The following is a 12,203-nucleotide window of genomic DNA, read 5'->3' as shown; positions in this document are numbered from 1 at the left end:
TGTTTGATGATGGTAAGGGGTGGCACCCAAGTGATTCACCCCATGAGCTTCCCAAAGGCTTTCCATAGTTCCTGCCAGGAAATTAGTTCCTGTATTGGTGAGGATGCCGGAGGGCCAACCTACCCTGGCAAAAATGTCTGCTAGTGCCTGGCACACACTTTTAGCCCTGGTGTTGCTTAGAGCTACTGCTTCTGGCCCTCAGGTGGCAAAATCCATGAAAGTCAGTATGTACTGCTCTCCTCTGGGTGTTCTTTTTTGAAAAAGGACCCAGAATATCCACAGCTACTTGCTGAAATGGAACCTCAATGATGAGGAGTGACTGGAGAGGGGCTTTGAACTGGTCTTGGGGTTTTCCCACACTTTGGCATTCCTCACAAGACTGGACATAGGTAAAACCATCCTTGCCCATTCCCGCCCAGTGGAATGACCTCCCCAAACGGTCTTTGGTCCTGTTCACCCCAGCAGGGCCACTAGGATGATTGTGGGCTAAGCTCAAGAGGTTGACCCTACCAACTTAGTTGGAACTACCAACTGTCTCTGGGGATGCCTCCACCAGAACAAGTTTCCTTCTGTCTTCTTTCTACAACAAACCTGGATCGATTAGAAGAGCTGAGAGGCGTTGGGTTGCTCCGTGCCACCGTCCAAGCTCTCTGGAGGCATTCATCTGCTTCCTGTTCGGTCTGGAACTGTTCCCTTGATGCTGGAAACATCAGTTCCTCAGTGGATTGTGAACCTAGGCTTGGTCCCCCTGGAAGTGATGCAGGTGATAGGGCTGTTTCTGTTGACTGTGAACCGCTCTCTGCTGGTGCATTATGTTGGGGTTCAGTCTCTGGGTGAGCCTCTTGTGTAGGGTTATCTGCTGCTGCTGGTGCAGGTTCAGTGGGGCCCTTTGGTGCTGATGTTGCAAGCACTGGATTCAGTGCAGGCCCTGGTTCTGGTGCTGATTGTTCTGCCAGTTCTGGTTCTGGAACTGGCTCTGTCTGGGTCTCTGGGACTGGATCCACTACTGCTGTTTGCTGACGTTGGCATGGGGTCCGGTTCCATCACCTCTGACCGGGTCCTGGTAGAAGTTTCCAGAATAGAGCTAGGTGTGACAGCTTGCTTAGCCTGACCGTTCCCACTCTCTTGGCTAGCTTCACATGATTGGCCAAGTCTTCCCCCAACAGCATGGGGATGGGATAATCATCATAGACTGCAAAAGTCCATGTTCCTGACCAGCCCTTGTACTGGACCAGCAACTTGGCTGTAGGCAAGTCAAAAAAGTTTGACTTGAAGGGTTGAATCATCACTTGGGTCTCTGGGTTGATTTAAATTGGGGTCCACTAAGGAAGCATGGATAGCCTACACTTGTTCTCCAGTGTCCCTCCACTTGGTAACCTTCTTCCCGCCCACACTCACAGTTTCCCTCTACTCCGAGCATATCTGGGAGGCATCTGGGCCTGAGGATCTCTGGTGCGATTCCGGTGCAATGAACTGTAATCTGTTGGGGTTCTTGGGGCAGTTGGCCTTTACATGCCCCGGCTCGTTACATTTAAAACATCGTCAGCTGGTGAGTCACTGGGACGTGGTGGGTTGCTGGTGAACGGTGTGGCAGGACGATAAGGTGTCTGGAGTGTTCCTTGGGGTATATTTGGGGCCTTGGACTGTCCCTGGTAGTGGGGTGAGGCTGGAGGTTGTCCCTTCTGGTATCCACTCCAACTGCGACCAGGATTGTTCCTCTCTCCTCCCTCCACTCGTTTTGTTCCGGTTTGCCCCTTCTGATATTCGCCCCAACTGCTACTAGTTTTTTTTTCTTTTCAGCCACCTCAACCCATTTGGCTCCTATCTCCCCTGCCTCGATTAGTTTTGGGCTTTCCATCTAGGATGTATCTTTATATTTCCTCAGGAACACCCTCTAAAAACTGCTCCATTTGCATTAGAAAGGGCAAATCTTCTGGAGATTTAACACTTGCTCCTGATATCTAGGCATCCCAATGTTTCACAATGTGGTAGGAATGTCAGGTAAATGACATGTCTGTATTCTACCTTGGGGCTCTGAACCACCGATGGGAATGCTCGGGTGTTAGCCCCATTCTGAGACTCGCCTTGGTTTTAAACAGTTCATACTTGTTCATGTGTTCCTTAGGCATTTCAGCCACCACCTCAGCTAAGGGTCCACTGAGCTGTGACCTCAGCTCTACTATGTATTGGTCTGTAGAGGATGCTGTATCCAGGGCAGGCCCTTTTGAAGTTTTCTAAGAAGGCCTCAGGATCATCGCCTGCCTTGTAGGTGGGGAACTTCGTGGGATGTGAAGCGGTACCTGGAGAAAGATTGCTAGGGTTGGTTGGTATATTCTGCTGAGCTTTTGCCTTCTCCATCTCCAGTGCATGCTTCCTCTCTTTTTCCTTTTCCTCCAGTTCTTTTCCCTTGCCTCCATAGCTCTCCTGTGGGCAGCCTCATTGGCTTTTTCTGCTGGATTCTGCCTCTTCGCCTCTCTGTTTTTAACAGACTAACTAACTAACTTTTTAACTAACTTTACATCCGAGAGTTTAAAAAAAAAACAAAAAAGTGGTTTGTAAAATTTTTATGCTGTAATGTGATACCTATGTTCTCTGATAGGTATTCTTAGCCTACAGAAAAATCCTTCGTCTCCAGGAAAATACACAGAAAAACCCTCTAGTTGCTCTTAGCTTAAAAACAACAACAACTTCCTGCAGGAAATTCAGGTTTTTGTTGTTGTTGTTGTTGTTGTTGTTAACTACCCTGCCTTTAGGTAGTGAAAACTCCAGCTCAAAAAGAATGATCCCTTTTGTTATGCCTGCTGTTCTGGCCCCCAGGCAGAGACAGAAACTCTACTTGTTTTCAGCTTAAAACCTGCTTTCAAGCAGCCAAAAGGGGAAAAAAAATGTCCTTTTAAAATCCTACTGTGCTTCTGGTTCAAAATGATCCCAAAAACATCTCAAATTGATCCCACCGCTCTGTCACCATGTCAAGGTTCCTTCCCCACTCTGAACTCTAGGGTACAGATGTGGGGACTGCATGAAAGACCCCGTAAGACTCCCTTATTCTTTAAAAAAAAAACGGAATACTTGTGGCACCCTAGAGTTTGTACCTTGAGGAAGTTTTTAACCAAAGCTGGTAAGAATAAGCTTAATAACAGGTTTCAGAGCAGCAGCTGTGTTAGTCTGTATTCACAAAAAAGAAAAGGAGTACTTATGGCACCTTAGAGACTTTAACATTTGGGGACCATGTATACCTTCAAATCGGCAGCACTGTGATGGGTACCCGCATGGCCGCACAGTATGCCAGCATTTTTATGGCTGACTTAGAACAACGCTTCCTCAGCTCTCGTTCCCTAATGCCCCTACTCTACTTGCGCTACATTGATGACATCTTCATCATCTGGACCCATGGAAAAGCAGCCCTTGAGGAATTCCACCATGATTTCAACAATTTCCATCCTACCATCAACCTCAGCCTGGACCACTCCACACAAGAGATTCACTTTCTGGACACTACGGTGCTAATAAGCGATGGTCACATAACCACCACCCTATACCGGAAACCTACTGACCGCTATTCCTACCTACATGCCTCCAACTTTCACCCAGATCACACCACACGATCCATTGTCTACAGCCAAGCTCTAAGATATAACTGCATTTGCTCCAACCCCTCAGACAGAGACAAACACCTGCAAGATCTCTATCATGCATTCTTACAACTACAATACCCACCTGCTGAAGTGAAAAAATAGATTGACAGAGCCAGAAGAGTACCCAGAAGTCACCTACTACAGGACAGGCCCAATAAAGAAAATAACAGAACGCCACTAGCCATCACCTTCAGCCCCCAACTAAAACCTCTCCAACGCATCAAGGATCTACAATCTATCCTGAAGGACGACCCATCGCTCTCACAGATCTTGGGAGACAGGCCAGTCCTTGCTTACAGACAGCCCCCCAATCTGAAGCAAATACTCACCAGCAACCACACACCACACAACAGAACTTCTAACCCAGGAACCTATCCTTGCAACAAAGCCTGTTGCCAACTCTGTCCACATATCTATTCAACGGACACCATCATAGGGACTAATCACATCAGCCACACTATCAGAGGCTCGTTCACCTGCACATCTACCAATGTGATATATAGCATCATGTGCCAGCAATGCCCCTCTGCCATGTACATTGGTCAAACTGGACAGTCTCTACATAAAAGAATAAATGGACACAAATCAGACGTCAAGAATTATAACATTCAAAAACCAGTCAGAGAACACTTCAATCTCTCCGGTCACACGATTACAGACCTGAGAGTGGCTATCCTTCAACAAAAAAACTTCAAAAACAGACTCCAACGAGAGACTGCTGAATTGGAATTAATTAGCAAACTGGATACAATTAACTTAGGCTTGAATAGAGACTGGGAGTGGATGCGTCATTACATAAAGTAAAGCTATTTCCCCGTGTTATTTCTGCCCCCACCCCACCCCCCACTGTTCCTCAGACGTTCTTGTTAACTGCTGGAAATGGCCCACCTTGATTATCACCACAAAAGGTTTTCCTCCTCCCCTCTCCCCTTCCTGCTGGTAATAGCTCATCATAAGTGATCACTCTCCTTAGTGTGTATGATAAAACCCATTGTTTCATGTTCTCTCTCTGTGTGTGTGTGTGTGTGTGTGTGTGTGTGTATATATATATAAATCTCCCCACTGTATTTTCCACCGAATGCATCTGATGAAGTGAGCTGTAGCTCACGAAAGCTTATGCTCAAATAAATTGTTAGTCTCTAAGGTGCCACAAGTACTCCTTTTCATTTTTGCGAATACAGACTAACACGGCTGCTACTCTGAAACCTGTTATTAAGCTTATTCTTACCAGCTTAGGTTAAAAACTTCCCCAAGGTACAAACTTTGCCTTGTCCTTGAACCCTATGCTTCCACCACCAAGCATGTTAAGCAAAACAGGGAAAGAGCCCACTTGGAGATGTCTTCCCCCAAGCCCTACACCCCCTTTCCTGGGGAAGACTTGATAAAAATCCTCACCAATTTGCATAGGTGAATACAGACCCAAACCCTTGGATCTTAAGAGCCAATGAAAAAACAATCAGTTTCTTAGAACAAGAATTTTAATTAAAGAAAAAGTAAAGGAATTATCTCTGTAAAATCAGGATGGTAAATACCTTGCAGGGTACTCGCATTCAAAACATAGAGAATCCCTCTCGGGAAAACCTTAAGTTACAAAAAGACACAAAAACAAGAATATACATTCCTTTCAGCACAGCTATTTTACCAGCCATATAAACAAAAGAAAACCTAACGCATTTCTAGCTAGATTGCTTACTAGCTTTTTACAGGAGATCTGAAGAGCATTCCTGATCTGTTCCTGGCAAAAGCATCACACAGACAGACAGACCCTTTGTTCCCCCAACCTCCAGCTTTGAAAGTGTCTTGTCTCCTCATTGGCCATTTTGGTCAGGTGCCAGCGAGGTCATTTTAGCTTCTTAACCCTTTACAGGTGAAAGGGTTTTGCCTCTGGCCAGGGGGGATTTTATAATTCTGCATAAGAATGGTGGCTGCCATTCCCTTTATATTTATGACAATGACCAAAGCAAACTTGCATTTAAATTGGAATATTCATAAACAGTTGTCTGCATGATTTGCTCAGCTGTTTTATGAACACTTCTTCTCCCATGGTTAGGTGCTTGGATGGTCAGATGCTTTCTCTGCCATTTGAATAATTTGCCATTGTAATCAGTGAATCATAGAATATTATCGTTGGAACAGACCTCAAGAGGTTACCTAGTCCAACCCCCTGCTCAAAGCAGGACCAACCCCAACTAAATCATCCCAGCCAGGGCTTTGTCAAGCTGGGCCTTCAAAACCTCTAAGGATGGAGATTCTGCCACTTCCCTAGGTAACCCATTTCAAAGTTTCACCACCCTCCTAGTGAAAGAGTTTTTCCTAATATCCAAAGTAGACATCCCCACTGCAACTTGAGACCATTGCTCCTTGTTTTGTCATCTGCCACCACTCAAAACAGCCTAGCTCCATCCTCTTTTGAACTCCCCTTCAGGTAGTTGAAGGCTGCTATCAAATCCCCCCTCACTCTTCTCTTCTGCAGACCAAATAAGCCCAGTTCCCTCAGCCTCACCTTGTATGTCATGTGCCCAAAGTAATTTTGTTGCCCTCCACTGGACACTCTCCAATTTGTCCACATCCTTTCTGTAGTGGGGGGCCCAAAACTGTAATGGACTATGCCTTCAAACACATTGCTAATGTAAATCCCCACCTTTCTTTTACTAGGTCTTTGTTCATACCTTTTTTTAAAATCTCAGATAAACCATATTGCAGTTATTACTGCTAAAATGTCAGTACTTGCCAACAGTCATCTCTCCACTTGTTAATATGTGAGATGGCACATCACTTTCCCTATACCTAAAATAGGAAATAATTATAGGAATGGTGTAGAATCTTTGGCAAGTGTTAGAATTGACAACATTAACTTTTAGCAGTGATTACTCTAGCTAATAATGCCCTTCTGAGATGGTGTCTATGCATGCAAAGTTAATAGACTTTCTTTGGTACATCAGTGAAACTCCCAATAGTGTCACTATTTAATCTTTTCTCCGGGATCGACTAGTTGTTCAAACAGTTCACCATCAGTCAAAACAGGTAAGACAGGTCCTGCTGCCTGGCTCCTCTTAAGGATCTGTCTCGGAGGGCTTCTGCTACTCCCTGAACAGCAGGTATCTCCAGTCAGCTCTCATCTAGCTAATGCGGTTAGCCTCCTTCCTGGTCCCTGCCCTGATCCAGAGTCTCCTACAAAAGCCTCCATACTTCTGCAGCTCCCACTGAACTGAACTATTTGCTGGCTTTCATGAGGACTGGGTGATCTTTAAGATAATGCCTGGTCAGCTGCCTCTCCTCTGATGCTGTGAGGCCCTTGATTATTCACTGGTGGGGCTGGGCCTAGCTCCCCTTAAAAGGGCCAATTCCTATGACAATTGCAGTCTATTTGTGTAGCTATAACTAAACCTATAGTTTTGCACTTGCAATTAATGGCAGAACTTAAATATGTAACCATCCTAATTATGCTGGATACAATTAGGAGAAAAAAGTGCACCCACAAATATGGAACCCAAGTGGATGGTTGTTTATAAGAGTGTCTTTATGTTTGTGTTGTCTGCACTGGAATATGTCATATTTTGGCAAAATGATTTTAAATACTCTTGAAACAAGTAACATAGTGTTATTGATGTATATGGGTTTTGGAAATATATTTTATTTAAACAGTAGATTATTCTAATGGCTATTGTGTGTTGATGGTGATTTGTCATTTAACTTTTAAATTTCCATTTAAAACCAAAATCTTTTAGACATCTGGCTAAATCAAATGTCTGAAAGCATGTATAATGGATCTGTAACTTGTTTATCTTCAGACCTACTACAGCTCCTAAGTTTATAGCTTAGTTTTGACTAAGCAAAACAGAAATAAAGAATGCACTTTTCATTTGGTAATAAAATTGGCATGTGTAAATTTTCAGGATAATTATGCTATGTTTTGGGATTATATTGTTGGCAGAAAAGCCATAAATCTAGAGCCAAAAGCTGTCTAGGTTTGTAATTGCTTCTCTATCATATAAATTGAGTTAATATTCAAAGTTATTGTTCCTGTCGGTGGTTTGAACCAAAGGCAACAACTAATAGTATCAGTAGAAGGCCTTTGAAAATTGGTTAGGCATTCTCATAGTTCCTCATGGAACAAAGTTAAAACTAAAATCTGTCTGAGTTTGAATTCTTCTAAATTACATTTATAGCTACAACTCCTGTGAAATAATAAGATGCAGAAAAGATTCAAATTTTGTGCTTTCAGATTTTAATATTTTAAAACGTTTAGAGGAAATAATGATCTAGTCCAATCCATCTTTAGATTGTGACCTAACTTTAGACTGGCATTAAACCTTTTCTTTTGTTGAGTGTATTCTTCTGTTGCCAAACCCATGTAAAAATGGGCAGCAAGATATAAGGTGTTACATTTCTTTTTATTTCATATCATAGGTTATGGTTGTTGCCAGCACCTTAGCATACAGGTACTGTAGAAAAATTGCATGTATTCTCTTTTCTCTAGTCCACAAGCCTGATAGTTCTCTCAAACTACACCCTACTTCTCAGCAACATTTTAAACCCAAATATATCACATGACTCAAATCAACATAATAACTAAGCACCACCCAAGCATAGGCATTTTTCCCCTTCCCTTTCCCTGTTCTCAGGAGAGTTATCTGGTTTAGTGCATAGAATTATTGCTATGTATGTGTCATAAATATAAAGGGAAGGGTAACTGCCTTTCTGTCCACAGTGCTATAAAATCCCTCCTGGCCAGAGGCAAAACCCTTTCACCTGTAAAGGGTTAAGAAGCTAAGATAACCTCGCTGTCACCTGAACAAAATGACCGATGAGGAGACAAGATACTTTCAAAGCTGGAGGTGGGGGGAACAAAGGGTCTGTCTGTGTAATGCTTTTGCCAAGAACAGATCAGGAATGCTCTTCAGAACTCCTGTAAAAAGTTAGTAAGCAATCTAGCTAGAAATGCGTTTCTTTTGTTTAAATGGCTGGTAAAATAGCTGTGCTGGAGAGAATGTATATTTCTGTTTTTGTGTCTTTTTGTAACTTAAGGTTTTGCCAAGAGGGATTCTCTATGTTTTGAATCTGATTACCCTGTAAGGTATTTACCATCCTGATTTTACAGAGGTGATTCTTTTACCTTTTCTTTAATTAAAATTCTTCTTTTAAGAACCTGATTGTTTGTTTTTTCATTGTTCTTAAGATCCAAGGGTTTGGGTCTGTGTTCACCTGTACAAATTGGTGAGGATTTTTGTCAAGCCGTCCCCAGGAAAGGGGGTGTAGGGCTTCGGGGGATATTTTGGGGGAAGACGTCTCCAAGTGGGCTCTTTCCCTGTTCTTTGTTTAACACGCTTGGTGGTGGCAGCACAGAGTTCAAGGACAAGGGAAAGTTTGTACCTTGAGGAAATTTTTTTCACCTAAACTGGTAAGAATACGCTCAGGGGGTCTTTCATGCAGGTCCCCACATCTGTACCCTAGAGTTCAGAGTAGGGAAGGAACCTTGACTGTATGATTTTTTTTTTTTGTGAACGTGTGTGTGGGGGGGGGAATGAAGGGAAGTTGAATAAATGATTTTTGTGTTCTGGAAGTGGTGGTGATAGGAATGATCTTATCTCTTGTTGGAGTGATTTTGATAACATAGGTCCATATCTGGTCTAGAGCTTTGTGAAATTCAGAATATCCATCCCACTAGCAATTCTGATATTTCATCTTTGTTTTCATTTCAAATTGGGATAAAAAGTTTGTTCTACAAAACATTTTGAAATTAATTCTGAAAAATTTAAATTTGGAAATGTCAAAGTACTTTGTTTTGATATTTTCAATTTAAATGCATCATTTGACATTCCCAATTTTTATTATTTATTTATTTATTTGGTTTAGTGAATTGCATTTTTCTTTCATGACACATTGCTTCATGGGAATTGTAGCTTTGAATCTTGATGCCTCTGTGGGCCAGCCTCCCTGGCTGGATTACATTTCCCATAGTGCTCCCAGAGTCCTGTGACTCCTATTTTACACAACTGCCAGGATGGATTTGGTCAGTTAAAAATCCTCATTGTATTATGGGAGATGTAATCTCGGGAGGTTGGCCCATAGGAGAGAATATGGACCTGAAGTGCAACTTCCATTAGGCAGGGTTTATAAGGAAATGCAGTTTAATGTTTTGTTGAACTGAATCAAAATGTTTTATTTTGAATCAGTTCAAATATGAAATATTCAGATTGAGGTCAATCCAACTTGAAATTAAATATTTCTAATGGAAAATCAAATATTGTTGTAGATATTTCCTGACCAGCTCTACTTTTGTCAAGGTTCTGGATTCTGCAATTATAAGCATTCCTATATTTGATTGTTTCAGTGGTACAAAGTGGTAACAGGAATGCAGGGAGAGGCAATCGCACAGGGAGCTAGAATCAGCCCAGGAAGGACTTTGAATTTTAGGACAGAGTGATGGAACAAGATTTTGTTCAGTTGGGTGCTAGCAGAAAGGGGAGAGAGCTAGAGTGATGTATTCATGATGACCGATGTTGCTAAACCAGATGGAGAGTTCTGTTGTTTATGACTTGGTCCTTCTGGCAAGTGGCTTCTTTCTTAGATAATTAAAAAAAAATAATAATTAAAAACAGAATAATAAAACACCTGGAAGATCATGATAGTATAGTCTAACCAGCATGATTTCTTCAAAGAAAAGTCATATTTTGCTAATCTATTGGAGTTCTGTGAATAAATTAACAAAGTAGTAGATTGACCTCCCCCCCAAAAAAAACACAACAAAAAACAACAAGAACAAGGGGACAATCAGTGAAAATGAGAGGTGAAAAATTCAAAACACATAATGTTTTCATACAATGCACCATTAGATTGGGGACATTGTTAGGGCTAAGACTCAGCAAAATTTGAAAAAGGATTGGATGGAGATATATATAACATAGGGATATCCAAAGCTGTTATTGCTAACAAAATTTTTGAAAGAGTTATTAAACCTTAAGTGTTTATTTTAAATCAGTCTCTAACTATTGAAAATTAGGAGGACAACTAATGAGTGTATGTGATGGGTGGATGAAGAGGCAGACTAACATTCTCCAGCTGCAGGATTCGTATACCTTCCTTTGAAGTCTCTGGTGCTGACCATTGTCAGAGATGCAATATTGGACTATATGATCCAATATTACGGTATTTCCTGGTGGTGTAATTGTAAGGATCCTAACCCAAAAAGGAGTTGTGTGGGGTCATAAGGTTATTGTAGGGGGGTTTACAGTATGGCTGCCCTTACTTCTGCACTGCTGCTGGTGGGGTGCTGTCTTCAGAGCTGAGCACCCAGTCAACAGCCGCTGCTTTCTGGCCGCCAGCTCTGAAGACAGTGTAGAAGTAAGGGTGGCAATATTACAACCCCCCCAATATTCTTGTGACCCGCCCCCCGCAACTCCCTTTTGGGTCAGTACCCCCAGTTGAGAAACATTGGTCTCTCCCTGTGAAATTTGGTCTTTTGTTTGCTTTTACCCTATATTATACAGATTTCACAGGGAGAGACCAGATTTCATGGTCTGTGACGTGTTTTTCATCGCTATGAATTTTGTAGGGCCTTAACTATGAGGCTAAGCGCAAGATAGTCTGGATGTTGAAACAGTTGGCATCATGGAAAAGTTCTGTGGGGTGTGAATTTGTTGCCTCAGTGGCAGAGGAACAAGAATTTTTTTGCCTCCTTCATGGCAGTGGCATAACTTGGTAGGAATTTTGTGGTTTTGGATGTTTGAACAATGTCTAGCACAATAGGGCCCTGGTTCTGATTGGGTGAATTTCATGAGGACCACAAAACAAATAACAGTCAAAGGGCTAATTATTATCAAGTATATTAGGCTTTGTGTTTGGTCTTCTAGATGCTTCTCCTGAAGCTGATTTGGGTTGGGATGGAGGCTTGTGATTTTTTTCCCCACCCCCAAGATCTTCAAATCATTATACTCAGTGTCTCAAATATTTTTTCTAATTTTTTTTATCCAGTAACCTTGAAATAGACTCATCAATAATACACAAGTCTGCTTTAAAGAATGGCTTGTCGACACCGATACTTTCTTGGTCCAAAGTTCATTTGTTTCAAGCCACAGATTCCTCAATTATTAGGTTTTGATCCATGCACTCAGTCACATATGTTTGTTTGCCTCATTTTGTACTTTATGATTGTCTGGAAAGCTTTTGTTCTTAAGGGATCATTTATTAGTAGCGTCTTTGATTTTACTTTTTATCTTGCTGACATTTGGTTGTCACTTGATGATACTTCTCTGGGAAAGGCAATTAATCCTGTGGGTGACCTTATCTGTGTCTCATATCTATTTAGGCAGCTTAGAACAGCTGTCATTACAATGCACAGTGTGAAACTTTTTGAGTGGAATTCCATACACTAACACTTTATTAGATGTACTGTATCTCCTATAGCCACATCACAGGTGCTGCAGCTTCATCCATCACCGTCAAACACAAGTGTCTCCAAAATGTCTCATGCCAACTCCCAAGCCTGGGATATCCTCTTTGAACCTATGAGCCATGAATCCTACTCTGTCAAATCCCTCCAAAAGGATCACTTGTTTTGCCTCTGTC

At 42.1% G+C, this 12,203-nt stretch overlaps 1 long non-coding RNA gene across 1 annotated transcript; it reads right to left on the bottom strand.

Annotated features, from left to right (window-relative positions):
• Positions 1 to 593: 593 nt before the first annotated feature.
• Positions 594 to 8,972, bottom strand: LOC122459680. Its single transcript, XR_006280504.1, has 3 exons — positions 8,960 to 8,972; positions 4,296 to 4,305; positions 594 to 865 (listed from the first exon to the last, which is right to left on the bottom strand). It is a non-coding gene; the product is annotated as an uncharacterized LOC122459680 (long non-coding RNA).
• Between the last annotated feature and the right edge of the window lie 3,231 nt (positions 8,973 to 12,203).

This window comes from Dermochelys coriacea, chromosome 3 (assembly GCF_009764565.3).
Source record: "Dermochelys coriacea isolate rDerCor1 chromosome 3, rDerCor1.pri.v4, whole genome shotgun sequence".
Lineage (NCBI taxonomy): Eukaryota > Metazoa > Chordata > Testudines > Dermochelyidae > Dermochelys > Dermochelys coriacea.
This window is presented reverse-complemented; position numbering and strand designations above follow the sequence as displayed.